General features: G+C 35.9%; 1 protein-coding gene across 6 annotated transcripts in view; it reads right to left on the reverse strand.

Annotated features, from left to right (window-relative positions):
- The window catches only part of NLGN1 (neuroligin 1), a 307,956-nt gene that overhangs the window by 163,528 nt on the left and 120,679 nt on the right, over positions 1 to 23,749 (reverse strand). The window lies entirely within an intron of this gene.

Here is a 23,749-nt window from a genome sequence, read left to right on the forward strand (position 1 = left end):
CTCCCTTTCAAATGTAACTAACTCTGGATTTATTTCCCTATCACATATTTCTGAAGGTGTTGTGTTACCAAGAGGTCTCCAGCGAGTAGAGAAAAAATGGAATTTACAGGAATAACTTGATAAAAATAAAATGTGAAGTAAAGTTTGGCTTGTAGAAAGCAAAGAAAAATCTTTACAGGACACTGAAGAAACTTTGTTTTCTCTAGGAAGCAAGCTTTAAAGCCAGTAAGTATTCATACAGTATTCGTATTTTATAGCTTCAAATGTACCCATTCAATTCCCATTGAATACAATCTCTCAAAATTAGTTTGCTTCCCTGTAAGAGAATGCTTTAGGGAAGCTTTTACTATAATTTCTTGATCAGGAAGCAGTCTTAGAATAAATTGCCATTCTGCAGAGTTAGTCACTCAAGACCTTTCATAAGCACTGTATTAAAATCCATAAATAGAAAGCATGAAGTTAACATCATCTCTCACAATTAATATCTCTTACAGATCATGCTTGTCTTCTAAATTCTAGACATAGTTTTGTCAAAGGGCCTGTATTAATCTTACTTGAACTATTTCTAAAATGCCATTACAGTAGGAATCAACCAAGAGAGGAGAATTTTTTTCTACAGAGCTATTGTTCTAACAAAATGTCCAGCACTACATAAATGACCTATTCCAGACAATTTATTCCACATGATGAATAAAGAGCCCATATAAAAAAATTAATTTTGGCTCAATACTCAAAGGTTTTAAATTGACATTCAAAAGGAAATGAAAACCAATAATGTGTGGGTCGAGGATTACCATAGGGCTCAGGAAGGAAGATGCCTTTGGAAATTAAAGTTGCATGTTTACAGGAGGATAACCAGCCATAAAAATCATGGTCTATTTTAATAAACAGCAAGAATGAAAAAGAAAAGTGAAAACACTGAATATCTGTCTAAATGGCAGCATTTGAACAAAATAAATAAAATCTCTGTGTGACAAAGGCTCAGTTTTTGTAACAACTATAATACTTAAATCAAAGGCTATTCTTATTTGGTCTAATAGAGACCCCAGAAGAGGAAATAAGTATTTTTTTAATATTCAGTTCTGTGGTTATATACTGAAAAAAGAAATTGAAGTAGGTTTGCTTTATACAGCTTCCAGAATGTAAAGGTAGAGACTCTTTTGGTTTATTTAAGTTAAGCATAAAATAGCATATACTTTTTGAATTCAGGTAACAAAATAAATTTAAAATAATATTAATAATTATTAATATTAATATATTTGGGGGACTGGAGTGAATTATTATGCACTTCCAGGATATATCTCTCTGAACATCTCAAAACACTTTATAAATATTAATGAATGAAAACAGCTTTATAACAAATAGAATAAGTAGCAATTTTCAGTTCTACAGAACAAGAAACTGTCACAATCTTTTTTAAACAAGAAGTGGATAGAAATCAAAAAGAAAACAACTCTGATTCCCTTCTACATTACAAAGATTGTTCTTCCTTTTGTGTTTGATACCAAGTGGCACGCTGACTCCATACTGACTCTTGTGCCTGAATTATTCTTAGAAATCATTCAAGGGGAGGGAAGTTAAGAACTTCAGATGGATACTGGATTTTTATTTTTTTTTAACTACGTTTTGTGTAGAACAAAACTGTATTTGAGACTCCTTTCATTGGAGGTGCTGTTGTTATTGATTTGGTGGTCATTACTTCAGTGATGGGAAGATGGAAAAAATTATAGGCAGCCTTGGCTACTCAAAGGGATCATCAAACTTTAGTATGTTCCTGTAATACATCTTTTTTATATTAAAGGCACATGCATTGATAATAATGAAATTACCTTGCTTACAATTCACCTTCACACAAATAAAAAATTCATTTTTATTGCATTCTAAAATGCTAGTTACCTCACATCCCTTTCAGAGTGCAAATCAGCTATTTTTAATAAAATGTATGCACAGGTGTTACTATATAATACTCAGAGAAATGGTAAGTCATTAAAAAACACAAGTGCCATCCTAAAGTTGATGTAATTTTGGGACAGCATATTCTTTTTGACAAAGAAATGCAGGCTAAATTGAGCTATTCACAGACCACAACACTCTGAGAATCTGGAGTTTTCTTTGGGGAGTTTGGAAGGGATTAGTATGAATTTATATTATATATATATCCATGATATTTATAATGCATTAAGGAAGTGAATAGTACCTTTTTTACTTTTAGCACAATTCCTGTGATGTTTTCTACCTAAATATACCAAAGTATTAAAACCCATTTTTCATTTCGACCTTTCATAACACAGGTAGTATTTGAGACAGTAAGAGGAGTAAAATTTCCAGTCAGGTAAATGACTAAAAACTGTTCAATGTCCTGAAAAGCCCAGTCTGCAATGAGAAAATGTTTCAACTTCCTTCAGGTAAAACAGAGATAGATCTCTAAAAGTAATGAAAATTGAAAGTGGGAACATGTATCATACCAGGATACGGGGATGAATGTACAATCAGATGGCCACAGGTCAAGAAAGTGAAGCTTATGATGAGCTCGTGAAGCCTGACAGGTCTGCACAGGAGAGAGAAAGACCTGAATTTTTTGGAGGAAAGATCAGGAGAGAATATATAAGCAGTTGGGGTGTGAAGGATTTCTGCCAGCTTACTTTTGGTAGGGCAAAGTTCCAAGCTAGGTGTCTGCAAATACTTAAAAATTCTCATCTTAGAGAATTAGTAAGTTCTTCTTTCTCTTGGAAAACTGCAAACCAGAGAATTAAACACCCCTATTACAGCAGCTAAACTGTGATTTTCAAAGAAACACCCATGGAGCCAGGCAATAAATTTCCATTTATTTGCAATGGAAAGTGACAGCCTGATTCATTCATTCAATAGCTATCCAAGGATTGCCTGGTCTCCATAGAAGCCAGAGAAATACCCTAAAGAGCCAGGCTGGGAAAGTAAAATAAGTGGCTGAGCACCTTACGGACTGAGCTGAGCTTTGCAGGTCTTTGGTAGGTACCTATATAATAACATAAACCTGCAGAAAGTAGGTTGTGATGGAGTTATCATGAGGGGGTTGTCATGTTTCCTCAGCGTTCTGCAGATTGGAACTGTGTGAGGAGGGTGCAGAGAGGCTGCTGCAGGGGAGCAAAGGGCAGAGCAGCTGGGCTGGCCTGGCCTCAGCCACTGCCTCTGGCAGGAGCCTCTCAAATCACCTATCCAGGCAACTGCACCTCGGTTGCACCTCAGAAAAAATAACTTCCTCACACAGAAGGTAAGGCTGGGAGTAAACTAAAGTGTGCATAACGTGGCTACCTCAGTGTGAAACAGGAGCTAGATTTCTTGACTGCTTAGACACATACTAAGGCTACTGGAATACGGCAGCTTTCCCAATGCTTTTTGTAGTTCTGCCTTTTTTTTTTAATAAAGGCTCCACCATATGAAAAGGAGAACCCATGTTTCATCAAGCTCACAATTCAAGGAGATTCCCCTCTTTTGGACTCCAACTAAGGCCAAGAACTCCAAGTCCTGCGCTTGTATAAGCGCTGGCAAGACTTTTTCAGGTGACTTGGGTGACCAGTGCTCACTATGTCATCACACTAGTTGGCAGAAAAAATAATTCTTATCAGCCCAGTCATCAGTAGAAGGTAACTCACTGTCATGCACAATTACATTTCAGTGGTGATGGGACTTCAGTCAAGGATTCCCTGCTGAAGCCCCTTCAAAATATAGTTCAAGACAGAGAGGATAAGTGGCAAGATAGAGTAAAAACTCCAGAAGAAACTTGAAGTCTGACTAGGGCAGGCACCCAAAGGCAACCAGTCACCAGTCCATCCACAAATTGCCCAAATTGTTATAAACAACATACAGGAAGAAACATATTCCCACTTTTTTCCTAATTATAACCAAGGAGCTGCATTAAAATACTTTCTACCATTCTGTGCATGTTCCTAGAAAAACTAACTAGAAACTAACATCAGAGGATCAAATGAAGAATGGAAGGGAACAAAAATCAGTTTGCCCTGAAGAAAAAAATAAGCCAACTAAAATCGAAGCCCAATGACAAAAAGAGCCTTTCAGTATATTCTGTGCCATTGTCAAAGCAGGAAAAAAAAAAAAAGAGTAATTTTCTGAAACATTGTGAGGAGTCAGAAGAAAAGTTGTCCCTTTTGCCTGCCTTGCTGAGCACTGTCATGGGACACAAGAAAAGGGAGAGGCAAAACAAACAAAAAACCCAAACCCAGCACTGCCTCCCAAAAAATCCTCCCAGTCTGTACAAACAACTTACCAATTCAAATTATGTTTTTTACCTCACAACAGAGAGACTCAGCACAAAATTGCTCATGCAAATCTGTCTTAAATACTGTTAAAATTGTATTTATTTTTTTTCCTCAGAAAGATGAATAATAACAATAAAAGAAAAATAATATCAACCTGATACCTCTCTATTCAGTTTAGGGTGGGAAGCAAAGGAATATCTCCAAAAGTTGTTAGGATAACAAAGATAATATAATAATATAACCTTCTGAGCTGGTGTACCATCCAAATTTACCCAATACCAAGTCAGACATGTCAAAAGCTGCACATAAGTAGAAGATGTGAAATTATTCACATTATAATTATAGACATGGCCAATTGTATATCACCTTTGCTTTCCTAATAAGCAGCTCTCATATCTATTTTAAGGCCTAATTGACTGATCCTTGTTTGCATTTGATTTCTGTATCACTTGGGCCACAGAACAGCTGACTGCATTAGGGATTTAATCTTTCTATTTTTCTTCCTTTTTAAAAACAAAACCCTGCCCAGAATCAGAAGTTTCCCATTCAGGTAAGCAACCAACACCTGCAGAAAATGTTTTATACCTGTTACAAAAAGAATCTTTCATAGTGGCTCATAGGCCAAGTGATGCCATCAGATCTGGTATCACTAGAGAACTTGTATAGGAGAATCTAATAATAGTTTTGCAGGCTGGTTTCTCCCTTAAGTTCCTAGGGGAAACAGCCAGACTTGATGTTGAAAAATGAGAAAGTTCCAGAAAGTTCTCTCTCTAAACTAAAATCTCAGGATAAGTGTTTAACCCATAAAATAGTACAATAAAGACAAATGCTGGAAAGAAAGAAAGATGTTAATACATCTCTGAATTTTAACTTGTGTCCTCACAAGTTCACTAAGTCTTCTGCTCATAAAATATAAAATACCTGCAGTGTTCCATTTCCTTTCAACTGGTCCCTTTGGTAACTTTGATAGCTCTCATTAGCAGTTACCCTTGATTTATCAAAATTTCCTGGTTAATACATATTTAAGACAGAAAGAACCACTATAGCCTGTAGACTTGAGTAAGGAAAAGCAAAAAAATACTCCACATGATCTCTGCAGAGACTAATAACTTGTATTTAAGTGATTTACATGTGATTTAACAACAGCAGATAGAAAGTGAAAAAATAGTACTTCGTATTTCAGATTCATACATTCTAACTATGACCAAGAGATGCAGAGAAGTCTAAGGTGGATATTAGTAACTTACCAGTTCTAAGCAAAAATCAAAACATACATTGTTGGTTTTTTTCTATTGATGCTTGTCCATTTCCAAGGACACATAAATAACTGATTTTTTTAGATTTTGGTCACCACCCACTGTGAAATAAATTGTTTTGCTTGAGTAGAATTTCCATACATTTCAAGTAATTATTTATAGGCTCAAAGTAAAACTTAATTTCAGGTAGGAATCCACTTCATCCAGTTTTACTAACCCCTTAAAACCCCTTTTCACTTTTATGCATTCCTAGTCCATGTAAGTTTCAGAAATAGGACACTATTAAAAGAAAACCTTTCTGGTCAGAATGAAGAGCGTGTGAAAAGCTGTTCTAAAGCAGATGGTTATCTGTGAAGTGGAAAAAAAAAAGAAAATAAAAATGTCATACCAAACATTTGGATCCTTTAATTATGGATTATTTCACTTAAAGTATCTTATTTATATTCTGGAGGGACCCATGTTTCTTGAAAAAATCGTAAGTTTAATTATAAATTAAATACAATTGTAAAAGTCATCCTTCTCTGACTGTCTGAAAGGCTGAAAATATTTTTCTTAAATATTCCTCATTTCCTGAGAATTGTGTTTTATCTTCTCACAGGTGGAGGGATTTGCAAAAGCAGCATGAGAGACATCTGGACTAGTGGAATGCTGATCAGCCCCTCAGATGGCTATTTGTGCCAGTGCTTTCAGATGGTTAGATCATCAGGTTTGATTGCCAACTCTGCTTCTCATGGACCCAGTGCTGAACATGTAGAAAAGTCACTTTTGTACCTCACCTGGTATAGAAGGGTCTATATGTTTCATGAGGAAATTATGAGGATTAAGTATATTTCATAAAGTCATTTGATACCTCAAGTATATGCCAAGTGTTGCTGCATAATCATAGAATCATATAATAGAATGGTTTGAGTTGGAAGGGACCTTAAAGATCATCTTGTTCCAACCCCCCTGCATTGGCAGGGACACTTCCCACTTGACTAGGCTGCTCAGAGCCCCATCCAGCCTGGCCTTGAACACTTCCAGGGATGGGGCTTTCACAGCTTCCTTGGGCAACCTGTTCCAGTGTCTCACCACATCCACACAAAAGAATTTCTTCCTATTATCTATCCTAAGTCTCCCCTCTTCCACTTTTTATCCATTATCCCTTGCCCTCTCACAACCAGTCCTTGTAAAATATCCTTCCACAGCTTTCCTGTAGGCTTCTTCAGGCACTGTAGCATATTCCTGAGCCTGAATGTCTGCACACACAGAGATATATGAGCACATAGATGCAGGTATAGACACTCCTGCAGTCAGCACAGAGGACTCACACTGCTTTTCTTACAAAGCTGTTTCTGTGACTTAGTTAAGGATGAGAATAACACTGCATATACAGTGATTACAGAAAGCAATTTTTAGTATTTAAAGAAGTTTCTGAATTCTTCTTTTACATACCATCTCAATCAAAAAATTGTTATGAAATCAGCCACATTTTTTTCCATGACAGAAACAATACTGGCTAGTATCCCTTGAAATTGTCTCCACCTACACAGGTTTCATGGAAGATTTGCCAAAATTCCTGTATTCTGTTGCTATACACAGTGTGTACTTAACTGGTGCAGGCAAAAGTCTGATTGCATTCCCCACCTGGTCTCAGTGACATTGCTGTTTAGAAGACTACAACATTTGGGCTCACTTTTCTTGCAGATTAGTAAAGCAACATTTTAAAAAATATTTCCTTATGTTTCCTGGCTGTTTGATATATCTTGATACTCTTAAACTCTCAGGCCCTGATGTTGCAAACATATCTACGTGAATTCAATTAACTGAGGTGAAGTACTCGTGTACTTGATTTTGTACTACTTTTGCTGACTCTGGTTATCACAAGATTGTAACCCAGGCATTACGTTCTAGTTTCATAGTCTCATAAATAAAGGAAAGTTCCACAGCTGATCACTTTGTAAACAGGTATGAACAATTAATGTTTTTCTCTTTGGAAGCCACGGCATTCATTATTTTTTCCATAGGACCTGAGAAAAAGCAAGGCTTCTCTGCAACTACTTTAAAAAAAAAAATCCTACCTTTATTTTCACAAAGCATTGCCTTACAAAACATACAAGGTAAGTATGGATTCATTTCATACTCTGCTGCAAAACTGGTGGAGCTAAAACATGTCAGTAGCAACAAGACTGATGATGAGTAAGTCATAAAGCAACGCAAAGAGTCAAACAAACAAACAAACAGAATAGAATAGGGCTGCTTCTTTTATAGAGTTGTTAAACACAATTTTATAGTGTTAACATTACTATTTCTTGCATGGAGCATCATCCAGCATCAAGGGAAACATGATTGTATCCATAAGAGTTAAATTTCCAGGTAAATCTAGAAGGTCTTTTTCTGTGATGCATCAGTAAAATCAAGCAAGAAAAAAACCCAACAAAACAATTACAAAAGGTCACAATATTCCCAAAGGCCTGAAATACGAGAAATGCAAAATCAACAAGTTTTAGTGTAAGATAAATCAAGTAAATTAATTTGGGACATCTGTAGCTGCAAACACTGTAGTGGGACTGGGATGCAGCCTATTTGATTGCAGTGACTCCCAAGACCTGCTTGTGCTGTAGACACAGGGTAAACCAGTGATGCATGAGGTCACGTGCTGCCTTAAATGTCCCAATTATTCTCGGAAAATTCTGTTCCACCTTTATTAGAAGCTGAAACACTGTGCTGCCCCGTGGCCAGGGTTAATTTGCATGGTGGGTTTGCCCTGATAAAAAGAACTTGCCCTTCAGGGTTGACTGGAAACTTAAATACCTGTTTTGTTTCAAAATCCTCTGAGAAACCTCACTTTATTATGAGCATAATGTCAAAAAAATGTCACTTATAAGATTTTTTTGGAACAAGCTGTGATTGCACTGCAGTTCAGTAGTTCACTGCTAACTACAGTAACACTTTGTAACTCCACTTGGAGGAGGCTGGAGTCCCACAGGGAACTATTCTTTTTTCCAGTATATTTGACATGTTCAGCTGTTAGTGCTCATTATGGTCATTATGAGCTATTACTGCTCATTATGCTGTTAGGCAGATGACACCTAGATTTACTGAACTAATGGTGATGGGGGTGGAAGAACTTTTCTTTTTAGATACATGAGTCATCAAAAAGGAGAGCTAAAAATCTTTGAGATGAGAGAAGAAAAAGAGGGATTGAAAGAAACACTATACTTTAAAACTCTTACCAGTGATCTCAAATCCTGTGTGCCATTCACCATTACATGTACATGTCCTCATTACATTCATCTCTCTCTGTTTTGCTCTCTGCTAAGCTCTAGAAACCATCTATCTCAACTACTAGAAACAACAATGAATCTAAGATAATTAGAATAATAATTCTGATGTTACTGTTCTATTTCCTCTGTGCCATCTCTCATGCAATGACATTTCACTTTGGCAACTTAGTTTACTGATACAATTTTCAACAGCCTTAGGCATTACAACTTAATTATTCTGTAAAACAAAGATAGAATCATTGAAATAGGCAGTTTGTGAAAATAATATAAAAAACTATACAGCAACAGGACTGTCTGGAAAAACCACTCAATTACATATTTGCTTTTTCCTTTATCTATTAATACAAATCAGATATGTATTTAGAGCCTGAAAATGTTTACTAGAAAAAAGTAGCCAACGTTTGTCCCATAAAAACTTACAACACACTGGCCCACAGGTTAAATTGCTTAAGTAACAGTTATCAACATACCAATTTTTTTAACCATTATTATTTGTATTTTAAAGATTTAAAATTATTTATTATGGGGAAAATGCATCACTAGCTATGGTATTTGATTTATTTTCACTGGAAATGAAGATTTACTTCACTTTAAATGAAGCTTTTTTATTTAAAGAACAACAGATTGAATGTAACTCCCTGACAAATAAATGGATTATAGTGCCAAAATTTTGGTTTCTCTTCTATTACTGCTCCAAATGTAAGGATACATCATACTCTCAGATTACACAGGTAGATCAACTTCCCTGTGTGCCACACAATTCAACACAGCACTCCAGCTCCTTGACAAGAAACCCTAGAACAGTCTCTGAGGGTGCACTACACTGCAATAGCTTTATGTACTATGCACTCACTGAAGTGTCAGTGTAAGCTGGAGGATCAAGGGAAAGGAAATGCCATTGCTACCTGCTATTTGGTGTAGAACAAGTAAGAAGCAAGGAATAATCCTTCCCCTCGTGGCTTTGACTCAGCTGTGTACAGGCAGTGAGGCCAACATTCCCTGGCTGAGACACAAAACAAATGAGACCAAGATGAAAGTGTGGCATGAGATGTGTCATATTAATCTGTCTGTTGCATCCCAGCAAACGTAACTAGAGTGCTGGAAGTCTCAGAGTCATAAGCCCATCTCTCTCTCTGTAATGAACCAAAGAGAAAGTCATTAATTAATTGGTCAGGCATAATTAACAAATGGGTAAATAATATGCAGTGGCATTTGTATAATCCAGGGTAGTTTTAACAATCTGGGTATTACCAGTCTTGTCTCTTCTCCTGAGAAACAACTGTAAAGGGCACTAAACATTTTTATTTTTATTTTTTTTTTCAAAACAAACAAGCCAGACCAGCATATCACAGTGTTGTGCTACAACATGCCAGCTCAAACTTCTGGTGTGTCAGTTCTTTCCTGCTAGGCAAATTTTCAGTTCAGTGCTGACAATCTCTGCAGAAAAAAAATAAAATAGTAATGAATAAATATACATACCCTTCGACCTCTAAAATTGAAATGGAGTTGTTCTGTCAGTAACAGCAGCTTGTATCAACCTCAGGTTGATAGCATCATGACAGGCTCAATGTAACATTTAAATGAATATAAATATATACACATTCTGAGTCAATTTCCTAATTGGTGATGAAGGGATCCTCTGAATGGATTTTTGTTCTTGGCTGAGTATTGCCTGATGGCTAATCCTTCACCAATAACTATAATCTGGTGCTTTCCTTATGACTGAGAATTACACTGCCAGATGTCACAAATGTAGTGGACAATTCATAAAATTAATGAGTTTTTTATTGCCTAAAATTTGCTAGAATCAAGGCCATAATTAAAAGATATCGTCACACATTTAAAAGTGATCTATACATTTGTGATATATGTATTCAGAGCATGTGACAGTATTGCAACTACCTTGTACGTTAAAAAGTCAGTATGGGTGTAGTTTTAATTGAAAAAAAGGTTTTCAATAATCAGCTTTTGCTTCCTTAAAAACAGATAATTTTTACCAGTGTGATCCATTAAAATACTACAAAGACTTTATTAAGATAAACAAAATCAGGAAATTAACTTTCCAATAAGTGTCTTTAAAATTACTAATGCTTATTCTACAGTTGACATGTAAAACAAATATTGTCACATGGAAATCACCCATTTTCTGCACTGAGCTTCAAAGGGAAAAAAAGATACTATTTTCTTTGCTGCATTCTCCAAGACTCAGACTCTATAAACACCTATTATATGTTAATTTCATAAGCAATCTTACTGCCATCAGCAGAACTACTCATATTTAGACTTATGTGGGGAAGAAGAACTGTTTCCCACACAGAGTTAATCAGGAACAAAAGTAATAATGAGCAGTTATAAAATCACAAAAACTATTTTCGCAGCAAAGAACAGGCATCCTGAAAGAAAGAAAATGTCAAAGTGATGTGGTTTTTTTAAAAGACTCTAGATTTTCTACTGCACCGTTTACATGTATTGTGTCTTCCTTCTATCCCAAATTGTCCTCTTGCTTCAGATTGATGTGGAACTCTGGCACTGTCACTGACATCTCTTTGGAGCTGTACCATTGTGAGAGAGAAACTGCTCAAGAAATCGTTATAAGCTTTTATTGGGGTGTTGTTACAGAAGGATGTCAAGGTTATCCACATCATCCTGCATGTGGGAATGCCCTGTACATTGAAGAGAGCTGGAGGAGTGTTGTCCTCAGCAAGGAGCAATGTACAAATGGTACAGCTTCAGATCCGAGAGCACATTCATTGCAGTTGGAAAGTCCAAGTGAAACTAAGACACTTAAAAACAAGTAGAGAGATTTTCAAAGGGATGAAGGAGTAGGAGAAAAAGGAAATTAAAACACAGGAGAACTGCTGGGTATAGTAGGAAATGTAATTTTGTCTAACTGAATTAAATGAAGGGTTGAATTTTATTTTTTTTTAAGTTAGCACATAACCTACAATTTAATTCCTGGTTTTAAGTAATTTCATATATTTTTAGTATTTTCAAGATCATCAACACTGCTTTCTATTTGATATAAATCCATTCCTATACACACTGCATTTTAATTATCATAATAAAGAAAATATTTAATAAACACATGTTTAAAGTTGCTTTAAATTCTATAAATTGCTAAAATACCTACATTCTCCCTTTCCTTCCTTGAGTGTGCCACAAGAATGTTTGCTAGCATGGCATAAAACAAGGAATTCTGAATTTTATGCTGCAGCAAGCAACCGGTGGTGTGTCCTGCTGAGGGTTAGTGCTGACCCAGGTAGCAGGGTTTACAGTCTGAAGATCAAGGTGCAGCTTGATCATCAAAATCACATTCCAGCCTTTGTTTATTACTCTCTTAACCTCTCATCTGTACTTAATGTGCATTACACAGCACTAAAAAATACAAAAACTAATATAAAAAATTGTTCAGAAAGCCCTTTTTTGGTGACTATTTCTTGCCTTACCATAATATTAACAAGTTCTTCGATTTTCCTGAAATTCTTCCATCACTAAAGGTAGTATGATATTCCTTCAGGAAAATGAGTGACTTAAAATACAAAATATATTTTCTGCTTTCAGAAAAATATACTTCAAGTTCTTTGACTCACCTTAGATAAAGTTATGTTAAAGAGTTGGTATTAATGAAAACACTTAATGAAATAATTAGGTTTATCACTAGCATTGGTTTCTCTTTTTCATATTCTGTTCAAACTAACATCATTTTAGGAGGTTTTTGTGAGTTTTTTTTAAGGAAACGCAGCAAATAATATATGTAAACATTCACAAGGGACAACAAAACAAACCCATTTATCAGGTGTATTCTTATAGAGAAATCCCCAAAGATGTCTCTAAAACAGAGCTCTAGGTTCTGCAAGTTGTTAAGCACGGGACATTTAACCTGCTTTTTGCAACTACTTCATTCCAAAGCATTTCACTACTTGCATTTACTGAGAAGCTGCTATTAAAACTACCTTCAATCTGCTTTATCCATGTCAATTGCAGAAAGCTATTAGCTGTAATTGGCAATTTGAATTTTATTTTTTTTTCCTTTTGCTGCTTTTAGCGTATGATCAGCTTCCCAAAAGTAAGGTTTTAGAATGTCACTAATGCACCCGAAGCGATGTGCTCACCCACGGTGTAGGCAGTTTTTAGTTAAGAAATTGGTCTTCATCGACTTGTGATTTTTCAAGATGTGTCAAGAGATGTGAAAAAATATGTGCTCAGGAATTGCCAAATTGAGTGGAAAAGGAACAGTGAGATGAGTGACAGCACAAAGGAAACATCCTGGTGTGATGAAGACTTAGAAAAAAACCAGGATGCTGTACAGGTCAGTGGTCAATAGACTGTACCTAAGTAGCTGGTAACAAACTAGAACAAGCCAACCTTTAATGGATACAGAACCAGCTTAGGCTGGATTTTTTCCTAAGAGGGAAAAAACAAACAAACAAAAACAGAAAAGGAGAGGAAAAGTATCCTTCCATTCATTTATAACTTGCAGGCAGACTATAAGGGTCTTCAAAATCAGGAGCTCCTTCCCAGAAAACTCAAATTTTAACCAAAAAAGCTACAGCGTAAGATTTCACTTGATCTAACCTGTGACCATGTGATCCTTCACCCCCCAACATTTAATTTCTGGATAATACTAGGATAAGTGCAAGGTTTACCAAAGAGGCTTGAAAGGCTTAGCTGAAATGTGAAAAATGTTCTGCATCTCTGCTTTGGGCATAAGCCACTGAAAAGTTTGCAGGAGACAGATTATTATCTCTCACTGCTGGACTGTCAAAACAGAGCTATTTTACCCCGTCGGGATGGTAGAGTAAATAATCCTTTCTGTGCCTGTGAGCCACCGTCTGAAACCAGAGAACGTGAAACTAGATGATATATCTACTCATGTCAAAAAAGGTAGTAGTGTGGTTATTGCTTTGCAGAAAAGCATATTTTTTGCCTTAGACAACTATGATGTGCCAACTCATTTTCATTCGAGTCAAGGTGATGCAGAGACAAGGATTACAAAGATAATCAGGAGTTAACAGCTCAGGCAAACGTCTAGAGAACAATTCATTTGCCTCCTCACAGCAGTTGAGATCCCACTGCTGTGCCTTAAGGACACAGAATCACAACCTCAAGGTAGCAGGGACCTCTTGGAGATGGCTTAGTCCATCATCTTCCCGGTTTAAACCAGGCTTTTTTTACTCAGCACTGGTTTGAATATCTCCTTAAACTGGTGACTCCACAACCACTCTGGGCAACCTGTTCCAGCATCTGACCACCCTCAGAGTAAGTAAGGTTTTTATTACTGCAATTTCCTGCACACTTGTCCCTTGGCTAGATACCACTAAGAAGAGTCTGGCACTTTTTATTTTTAATCTTTTTTATTTAGATTTTCCTCATCCTATATGAACCTAAATTAAAGCTAGTGAAATCCAAACCCCTTCATATGCTTGTTTTCATTTCTTTTGGCTTCCTGCATATTGCTTATTTGGCAGTGAGAGGAACCATGCTCTGAATATGTGTCTGCTGGGTTCTGTAACATTGCAGGATGACTTCTACAAGTAACTATCAGTGCACACCAATAGTCACAGTAATTTTGTTTCTTTCAGAGTGAGATTGATTATCTTAACCTAACTCTTCCCCATCTCCAGGGAGGATACACTGAGGAACCACAAAGAATGCGATGAATGGGATGGAAAAAGCATTTAAAGGACTCAGAAGCTTTAGCACCAAAAGACTGACCAAGCACTTGTGTAGATAAGAAATGCAGTCTCATGACAAAAGATCTCCTCTCTACAGTCATACAAAGGAACTTGATTAATCTATTCCAACATCCAAATGCCAACATTCAATCATTAATGGGCAACAACCCTACTTGGGGTCACTTTTTACAATTATTTTCTTGGAGTGTTGTAAGAGAATCATACAGAAGCATAGGAACACCCACATACTACTAGTGCAGCACCAAAAATTTGTCCAGAGTCATTCTGGACTACTGTGAAGGCTTCAGCAGTGGTGAGGCACAAAGGTGCTTCAAAGGACAAGAATAACAGAGGAAAACAAATGCATAGACCCTATTTTCTTTAGTGCTCTAGGCAGCAGAAACAGAATCCCCACCTCTTTCAGAGGCACAGCACCGAGTGGTTCTCCCATAGATGCAACATATTGTCATCACTGACTCTTTGGTACAAAGCACAGAATATTTCCTATTTGTAGTTGCTGCTAATAGAAATGGATAAGGTTCTAGCAAAGCTGATTACTCCTAATGACAACTGCTTACAACCGGTTTGCAAGAGGACCTGCTTTATGGCAACCTGGAACTGGAAGGGATTTTAAGATAACTTCTTGTCTGCAAGAGGGCTTTTTTCCATGTCCTTAAGATTATCCAGGCTTTTTCTGAGCCTCAGCTACATCTTCGATACAAGTAACACTGGGCTTTTTCATATTTTGTATGTCTGAAGAAAAAAAAGTTTAAAGCTGAGCATTTATTCTAGATAATACTCAAAATTATCAGTTCCACTACATGTAGTGAATATAATCCTGTTAGTAAATCTGTTTGCACAGACTATCTTAAAAGAAACTTACCAACAAAAACATCTACTGCCATGACTGAATTTGAATCAAAGATCAAAACACCACCTATGAAATGTTTATAAAAAGAAACCAGCCAAAAACTATCTAGAACTTTCAAAGAATGAAAAAACAACATTATGGAGGGAAAAGAAAACTATTTAAGAATGCAACTTTAAATTTCTATTTGTGATCATCCCTTCTGTAACGTTTAGCCTAGAGACAACTGCAAAGATGGAATCTGGGCACAACTGCAGACACTGAATGTTGTGGTTGCTGGAAAATGCAGGTAGTATCTTGTTATTTATCAACAACATTTTAAAAGCACATCTTCAGCTGGAGATTAGAAAAGATCTATATTAGCAAGGTAGATACCAAGTGAATTGTTTTCTATTAGAAAGAAGATAATGAAATGGTGAGTACATTTCCATTTAAAGTTATTTTTTTTAAATAAATGCAATTACCTGATGAGAAACAGAATCTGAGCAATGTGCAATCAAACAACTATTAATTAAAACAGAAGAAAGTCATCAATGAAATAATTTGTAAGCTTTGAAGATGAAGGTTGTGCAAGCCCATAAAGTGTTAAGAGAGAAAATTTTAAATTATCAGAAAGAAATGGTAAAAAGAAAAGTTAGTACTCCTTTTATGGTGAACATTTCCCTTTAAGTCTGCCATAAATCAGCCTTCCTAGTTAAGGACTTTATAAAAGCAAAAGGAAAACGTTTTGAGATTTTTTTTCAAGAGGCATGTAATAATAAAGTGAGTAATTATACTAGTATTAGGATGCTCAGGAGTGTATTTTAGAAGGTCATTAATATGGTTCATGGGTAGCTGGAAGCACATGGCCTTTGGCCTCATGCCTCACAACACACATGGGGCATGTGTTAATGGCCCTGCAAAGCACACCCTGTTGTGTCCCACTACTTCTATAAAGCTGCACAGATGAAATGCAAAACCATTTTCAGTTGAGCTTGAGTATTTTGCTAGAGTCGAAAGGGAAATTTCAGTCATAGAAGCAAATCAACAAATGTGCAATAAATTATACCAGTGGGAGATGGAAACAGACTTTTTTTGCGGAAGAATGTAATTTACTCATATGATTCCTCTTGAAATCAGTGAGATACAAATAAGTCATTACCAAATTCATGGGATATTAGAACCTAAGGAAAACAGGTTACAAATATGTTTGCCTTTTCTTTTTGAAATTATTTGGAACTATATGGCACTATGTGCCATATATCTTCTCTCTTTATATTTTGTACTTTGTACTGAAAACCTCACGCTTCAATGAATTATTGAATTAATAATAATAATAATAATAATAATAATAATAATAATAATAATAATAATAATAATAATAATAATAATAATAGTAACAATAATGATTTTCCAGCATTCCTAGGGCAACATTAGGTCCCTCAACTGAAATCCTGGTGCGAAGTGTTGAGAAGATAAGCAATTTATAATGTATTTCACAGATTTCATAAAACCAAACATTCAAGAGCTGACAGGAAAACACAAAAAAAATAGGCTTTAAAATCACTAGAATTCCTGAGTGTTTAGTGAGTCTCTCAGAAAAAAAATCTGCTTGCCTCTTTTTTATTCTATTTCATCAGATTCTTGACACAAAATGAGAGAAAAAAAACCCTGAAAACTGTGAAAAACCTCAGTCAATTATTTCTTTCTCGCTTCCTATTTTGAGCGAAAATAAACCCCCTGAAACATGGAGAAGATATTTCAAATAATTAAGATATATCAGGAATCTTTCTTTTTTCAAAAATATATATTAGGTTGCAACATATACAACACAAGACACACTCAAAATACTCCTACAAATACACTGGTATCTAGAATTTATATTTGTTTAGAGTAATTTTTAATACTTTCCTTAATAAAGGATGTTAACTAATATAAAAAAATCCCTCTGGCCTTTCACAGGCCTTCGTCTAGGAGTTTTTTATGTCATCATGTATTCAAACTAAGTTTTCACCAAAATAATATTTATTTACCAGCACATTGTGTAATGCAATAAATAAATAAATACATAAAGCAATGCAGTGTATATATTCTCTGTTGGAAAGCAATGCAAATTACTATGTCTGAGTGTAGAATTTTCTGTGTTGGTTAAGGCAGATATTAACACATGGATCACCTGTTAAATAGAAGAAAAAATGTAGGACCCTCTCTGGCTAGTACTGCTGCCAAAAGAGTTTTGGTCCTCTAAGATCTATTGTTACTCTCTTGAACCATTAAAAAACTGCTGTTACAACCTGAAAAGATAGACATTGTTCCATTGATTCAAAAACATCATGAGGCATTATATCAAAGAAGTATCAGAACAGTATGTAAACTAATTTGCAGATGAAAAAATATAAAGCTTGTGCAATTTTATGCATTGGAAATGTGAGAAAAACGAGAGCAACATTTGCAATGGAAATACCTGTCAAGTTATCTATTGCCTCCAAAGCCCAACACTACACAGAAGTGCTTCATTTCAGCTTCAGAAAACTTGGGACTATTTTAATACATGTAATGAAATGCAGTGAAGTATGCTATCTGCTTGTCCTGCTGCTTCTATCAGAAGTGTCAAAAGAATCTTGATTTGCCTTTCTTCTGGCCATGAACTACAGCACTGTAAACTCAGGAGTGAGGAGTGCCCAGCCCACCAAACCTGGGTACCTGACCCAGATGCTGAGCTGCAGCCTCTCTCTTCATGTCTTCCTGCCCTGGTTGAAAATTAAAATGCTGGAAACTCAGAGGATTATTCCAGTGTTGGAATGCTCTGCAGTGATATACAGACTGCATCAAAATGTTAATTTATCCCCACCTCTTGGCTTGCAGTCAGCCAGATCCTTTCCTGGGAAGTCTGGCATTCTGGGAAAGGCAGAGCAGCCTAAATTCTGTTTGCTTCTAAGGATGAGACCAAATGTGGCTTCCTGACAAGTCTCCCAGCACAAGACAATCAAAGGCTTAGGACAGTGCAGAGCATATAGTACAGGCTATTTTGTATAGCTGAAACATTTGTACTCAAGAGTAGAGGTTTTGCATGAGGATGGTGTGAAAGTAATTTGGGCAGATATTGCTTGAGGAAAATGAAGGTAGATACACCTAATTAGATTATAAAAATTACAAATAACTTCACATAGGATAATAGGGTCAAAGACTTTGATATTTTTTTCTCAGACAGTAAGATGTTTACAGTGAACACTTTTTCTTTCCTGTTTTGTGAATATTATCAAGTTGAAGATTATTGTGCTGTCAAATATAAATCTACTATTTGGAAAATCCAGGATACATTTATTAGATGATTAAATATTGATCAAGGGAGTTTATCTTACCAAAAAGTCATTTCTCTTGACAGAAATGACACAAACTGCTCTTATGCCAAAATGAATAGTTTTAAATGTTGTTACTTGTTATTTTTCTGTTTACCAAGACAGAAGTCCAGTAACAAATGTTACAATAAACCCGTTATTTAAAATGTACCTGTACCAAGATAGAAGCCTATTCAATGGCAAACAAAATTACATCTTTGTACCCTAAAAAACAGAGAAGTGGGTGTGAATCCATCTATTCAAGCAGATGGATAATGTCAATTTGCTGTGCTAGAAAAAGCACAAATAGAAAAGAAGTGGTTCATGTTAAAAATGCACAATATATTCAGGGTTCCCATTTCATAAATATCTTGCCTGGTGTGCACTGCAGTTGACCCTTTAAACATATCTAGTCAATAACCTATTGTTTACTGCAAGTCCATTTTGTCATTTTGATGGTACAGATTCAAGTGTGGCAATCTTCCTTTCTCTGCTTCACTGCATACATGTCTCCCTTTGGCTGGTACTAGCTCACAAAAAAGCCACTAAAATGTCATTAATTACAGCACGTTTGAGATCTGAATGCTAATTCCATTCATGAACCTATGAAATTAGGACACTGTAAATCTAGATGAGCTGTGCTTGGGCCTCCTGCAAACTAGGCTGACCTGAGGTTACTTACTATACATAATAAGAATTGTCTTCATACATTTTTAAAATTCTAAGTGTGTGTAAGTCAGACCTTATGAAGTACACAACCAGAGGGAATAGATAACTGCAGTATGCTATCTTAACTTCTTCTATTTATCTGGCATCAAATTCATTTGGAGAGCTTCATACCAAGAAACAGTGATGCCCAAGGCTAAGGTGAGATCAGATAAGGCCTTCAGGACACCTTCCCTACTGTGTAATCCCAAAATGTAAAAAATTCATTTGTAACCAACTTAATATTTGTGTATCTAAAGGAGCTGCCAAGGGTCCCTACAAATATTCATGAATTAACATTCTCTGCATGTTCTTCCAATTCCGAAAACTTGAACGAATGATTTTTGACTGCATGCTTTCATGTGTTTTGCTATTAATTTCCCATCTTTACTTTCAATGTAATGTACTTTTAATTAGGCAATAATACATAATCTTCTGTTCATCTATCATTTTTACTGAAACATGTTAGGCAATGGATAACAGAAAAAAGGCTCATCAGAGACCCTTTGGTGGTACAGCAAAGCTGGAATAAAATGCCATCTCCTGACAGTATCTTTAAGGTTTCATAAAAAGATAATGGATGTGCTTGTCACTGACATTAATGATCAAACATTTTCCCAGTTTTACTGGATATTGAATTGTAACTATAAAAGAAAAGTCCACAGTCTAAGCAAAGCAGGAAAAAGAATCGTGCTACATTTTTTATCTCCTTTGATATCCAACTAACATAAATCTTCCTATTATGTTACTTTCACTGAGTAGTCAGCATGGTGTGAGTAGGTGATGCTTACACTTGCTGAAGTGAAGAGGCTCATTTTCAGGAGGAAACACAACACTTCAGGTTGCAGAACAGGAACACGATAGATTCACATGCCAAAATGCTTCAATGACACAGGACACTAACTCATCACAGTACCCTTATGAAGTTGACTAAAGCTTTTTTTAATCTGACATGAAGCAATTTTTGAAAGGGTTATGTCTAAATTTCATGTATGATTTTGAAATATATTTGAAAGGTAACCCTGTTGAACATTTGCAGTAAGACTACTATCATGTCAAAAGAGAGAGAAGAGCAAGGCAGGAAAAAAAGAAAAAAAATCCTCAACTATGTGATGGGAACCCTACGAAGTAATAATTACCAAAATAAGGATGGATCACTTGGAATCATCAGATCAAGACCAAAAAAAAAAAAAAAAAATTAAAAAAATCTAATTTTAAAGCACTGGAAAAAACTAGTATGTTATTCTATTTAGAAAAAGAAGAATATCAAACAAACCAAGAGAGGACCATGCCTTCTAGTCAATCACAATGGAATTAGACTCCTGAAATTGGCTGGTACTTCCAAGTTGTTTTGAATTAGTTTTCATTGTAATATATTTTCATATCTGTGTTTGATCCTCCAAGCAGTCAGTTAGATAATTCTCCATCCCATGAAAAGGTTCACTAGGCTACTGTCTGGAATTTCTGTAGCAATGGGAGCAAAGCCATGTGCATAAACTTACTCATAAAGGAAATGTTGTGCATTATTTTGTGCTTGCTGGGAATGTGCATGGTCTTGCTGAAGAGAAAGATGGTAATGGCAGAAATGCTAGGCTGGGTGCAAATTGTCCTATGCTTATTGCAGGGCTGTAGCCTTATATGTGACAAACCTCTTTAGCCAGTAAGATACTGCTGGTTGCCATGATTCTGCATTAAAGAAATATGTACGTTCAATCATCATTTATTTTCCTAATGTATTCTGACACACAGCAGCAAAGCACGTTAAAGCATAACAACACTCACTACATCATGTCTATCACTACATCATTCATAGAGCTCTATCAGTCTATAACAAAAGCAGGAAAGGGCTTTTGTGCCAGTATTTTTGCTATGTTCTCTTTTCTTTCATGATTCAAAGTGTTATTTTACATGAAGGTTGCAGCCCAACTTCTTATTCAGTAGTCCCTGATTTTCCAGGGCAAATAGTTTTCTTTTTGATCTTATCTTTATTAAAGGAAAGACTACCAGACTTTCATTCTCAGACTTGCTTCAAAGACAAAATTGGGCCAGGAAAAACATACAGCTTTTTTGTTTGTTTGTTTATTTTTAAATGTACTGTCTCCATACCTTTTTTAATGTTTATCATTGCTCTCTCTTTAACAAATGGATTTCACTTTTGAGCAGATTCTAATATTTTATTTAGAAGCAAATCTTGCATCTCCTTAAAATGCAGGTCCTGGAGCAGATTAGTCTGTAAGACAAAGGATGTTTCAAGTTGCAATAAACAGAAAAAAATCTGAATTGCAGCAAAAGCTGTCTGCTGTGGACTTGTTAGTAGTACTGTAAGGAATCCAATATCCCAGCTTATCTTCCCTTCCCATTGCTATTGGGTCTGGAAGAACATGTTGCTGCTGCAGCTCTAAACATTATCTAACTAGCTTCCTTGTTAAGAAATGTCACAGTGCAAATCTTGGTGAAACAATGGCAGAACTCCTAGGACTCACAAAGACCATCTATATTAAGATATATATATCCACAAAAGACTGATACAAAAAACCCAGACCAACAAAGGTCACACAAAAATGAGTAGACAGACTTGATTGTGTCCCTACATCTTCTCATGAGAAAAAAAATCCCTACCTTACTTCTCCCTGTGCAGTTGGGCATTTTACACAGCAGTGAAGTGAGATCTAGGTGTCCCACAGGCAACGGATGGTGAAACTGAACCTCTCACCTTATGGGATGTGATCAGATGGGGGAAGCTGAGAATTTGTCAGCCACGTGTTTGTAAAACCCTGTCTTATTTAATGTGTCTGCAAAGGGCAAGGTTCTGCTGCACAGTGATGAACAAGAGTTTCAAAACAGCAACAGCAAAAGCTGATCTCTGTTATGATTGTGCCAAAGTTCTACTCTGGGGCTATTTTAAGACTGGAAAACAAAGGAGTAAAAATGCAAATTGTGCAAATGTATTGATTGACTGATTACTAGTGTGTTTCTACATGATCTATTTAGTGATACACCATCATTACTTATTTAATACATGACAGACAGGCATTATACCAGACACAAACTGCATGAATGACTTCTACATACAGTAAACAGATGCATTTATTTTACTAAGAAAACCCTACAAGTCTGATCCAGAATTGTTTTAGTTATTTTGAAAGTAATTTCAAGTCTTCATACCAATCACTGGATTCTACTGTGAGTTTTAGAAGTTCTACTGCAATAGGTCTCACTTGAAAGAAAATTAGCTCTCTACCCCTTGAGGCTTCATAAAGACCACAAAGTTCAAGGAACCACAAAAGTATGAGCACAAATGAAATCCTCCTACGTTCAGTAAGATGTTAACAGTGGGTTACCTCAGGGATCAGTGTTAAATTACAAGCAGAAAAGCCATTACCATCAATGAAGCTGAATTAATTTTCATCTTTCAAGCAACCAGCCCTTTCAAACACTGCAACTACAAGTGATTTGGGGATGAGACTAAATAATTTACAAAAATAAACAGTGCTTTCAGATAATGGGATTTTCAGATAATGTATTACTGGACAGAATACCCTGCTGGCATATAATGTAAATAAATGTTTGAAACGTCAAAGACAAGAGAACTGGTATAAAAATAAAAAGTTGATTAGAGGTACAGATTACAGATTATTAATGGCTATAGTAATATGTGCCCAAGGACTTGAAGTCATTACATAATTTGGAAAACAGGTGAAGGGAAAAGAACACACAAAATACCAGAATTTCCTTGCTTAAAGAAGTAGATCACAAATGAAAACTCCAACTCAAAACTAAGGAGATAAATCCAGCAAAAAATAGTTATGAACTTTCTGAAAACACCCAGTCAAAAACAACCATAGGAAATTAAGTTTCAAAATCTAAAGTCAAAACCTATTCTCTCCCCCCAGAATGAAGTGTATTCAGATGTTAAAAATGAAACCGTTGGAAGAAATTTACACAGATGAGCAAAGCAAAACCAATGAATCTGGGGATCGAGCTAACTGAATGCAAGCCACAAAGCAACAGCAATGATGAAATAAAGTTACCACACCAAAGAAAACCAGAGTAGCAGGTACTGCTAATACCCACCAGTTGAAAAGAAAGTTGATCGGTCTTAAGAACCAATTCACTGCTGTGAATGACTCCCGGTTTATCACATCACCTCCAATGTTACAGAGAATACTCTTACACCCATGTAAGTTTTCTGAATTTACTGTACTGACCTCCATAACATCCCTGAATTGAATTCCTGCTTTCAGGAGTCTTAGCGTACAACATTTGAGTGGAATATGCAGAAGAAAAAAACACAGCAATCATGCTGTCTCAAGAGCTGGTGAATTTGTATCATGAATGTGTCTATGCTGAACAAAAAGCAAAGTATCATTTTATAGAAATACAATCTACCACGATTCACTAAGATA

This window comes from Apus apus, chromosome 8, assembly GCF_020740795.1.
Source record: "Apus apus isolate bApuApu2 chromosome 8, bApuApu2.pri.cur, whole genome shotgun sequence".
Taxonomy (NCBI): Eukaryota; Metazoa; Chordata; class Aves; order Apodiformes; family Apodidae; genus Apus; species Apus apus.